At 39.6% G+C, this 1,864-nt stretch overlaps 1 non-coding gene across 1 annotated transcript; it reads left to right on the forward strand.

The window, feature by feature from the left end:
• The first annotated feature begins 1,301 nt into the window (after window positions 1-1,301).
• Window positions 1,302-1,408, forward strand: LOC143662886 (U6 spliceosomal RNA). The gene has a single exon (XR_013165654.1). It is a non-coding gene; the product is annotated as a U6 spliceosomal RNA (small nuclear RNA).
• Window positions 1,409-1,864: the final 456 nt, after the last annotated feature.

Genomic DNA, 1,864 nt, shown 5'->3' on the forward strand with positions numbered 1-1,864 from the left:
ATTAGGACAATAGTTTTGGGCTCAATAATTTCCTGAAATGGTGTCAGGGAACTCCAGGAATCCATGCACCACACTTTGAGAACTGCTCTGTGAGATTATTCTCTGAGCTAAATACTCAACCCCTAACCCACACTATCCTTTAGTAACTGAGCAAGATGGCATTACAGAAGTTGATTTAAGGATTTGGGAATTAGGATCTCAGTTATCCTTCCACCTCTAATATCTGGAAGTTTAATAGACTGGATTGAGTTTGTACAGGCTCAGGAACTACAACTGCAAAGCATTTATGTCTATTTCTCCTAGGCAGAGGTTTAAGCATACCGAGCAAAATTCCTGATAGGTATTTGCTTTTCATGGGCAAAAGCTAAAACAAGAGAAGCTATGCTCTGTATTTCTTGTGGACCAAGTCCCGTGTGAAGAAAGCACCTTACTTGCCACAGGAGATACTCTGGCATAGAGATATTTTTCTGAGACTCTGCAAAATACTTCAGGAACTTCAAATTATGAATAATTTGTGTTTCTGCATAATCCTTGGAACCTGTGAGCACAGTTTTAGCTAGAGATGCACAATATGCATAATAAATGAATACAATAAATGCAGGCCTGGCAAAGAGATGGGAGGGATTTTAACCTTGCATTGATAGACATAAAAGGAAAAAAGCAGCATTCCTCTCCTGTGCTTACAGTCCTTCAGTAGTGTTCAAGATGATAATCACACTTAATTAAAAACACAAACCCTCAGCTGCCTACTCTAGTCCCTGATTACCAGTTTCCTTCATTGTGGGTTCCTGCCCTGGCTTCCTGCCTTCTAGCCATCCAGCACAGGACCAAATCACATTCTCTCAAATTCCTGCATCCCTACCTATCCTCTCCTGCTGCCTGTGACAGTTTTCTTCCACTTCTTCTGGCTTCCTCAATTGGCCAACTCTGAGTATTCCTTCAGGTCTCAGCTCATGCCTACTGAAAGTCTTTCCTGGCTGGTACCTGACTTTTTGACTTTGTAGATATTCTGACATCCCAACTATGTGTGCCCCTAATAATCAAGGCCTTATACCTCATCTGTCTCGGTTAGTAAGTTGATCCTTGAATTCGTTCATTCCTGAATTACTCCCATATCTAAACATTTGGGCTTATTAGGGATGGGGAGACATTGAGACATGGATGAGGTTCAAGGACATGCTGAAGGAATCTATTCCATACAGTATTCAATAATGTGAAAAGATAAACACTTAATTAAAGAACATTTTTTAGGCTATAGATTGTCCACAGTCGTTAACAGTTGCATTAAAATATCCTGCTTTGTGCTTGCTTCGGCAGCACATATACTAAAATTGGAATGATACAGAGAAGATTAACTTGGCCCCTGTGCAAGGATGACACGCAAACTCGTGAAGTATTCCATATTTAAAAAATATATATATATATATCCTGCTTTGCCCCTGATCTCTCAGGCGAGGTTGGTAATCATAGCATGCTCTCTAGACACACATCTATCATAGCACTCGGCACATTGTAGCATAATTGTTGGTTTGCTTATCTGTTTATTCTATCTGATTGTAAGTACAAAGACTCTCCTCCCGGTCTCTGCTCCCCACTCCAAGGATTAAGTCACACTCTCTAATTATTTCTGCCCTATCTTCTGCCTCGCATAAGTCTATCATAGCCCCTGTAACATATTATGGTGCTTATTTATTTACACATTTAGAAATAGGCTTCTAGGTCATAAGACTATTGAGGATATAGATCGCTATTTATCAGTACTGTTTTTGGTGCCTGATATGTTATCAACATTTGTTGAATGTTGGAATAAATGAATTGAGTGCTAACTTCTCTATGTTGTAATCTATCACTGCATCCAACTTGT

Source organism: Tamandua tetradactyla, chromosome 18, assembly GCF_023851605.1.
Source record: "Tamandua tetradactyla isolate mTamTet1 chromosome 18, mTamTet1.pri, whole genome shotgun sequence".
NCBI classification, from domain to species: domain Eukaryota; kingdom Metazoa; phylum Chordata; class Mammalia; order Pilosa; family Myrmecophagidae; genus Tamandua; species Tamandua tetradactyla.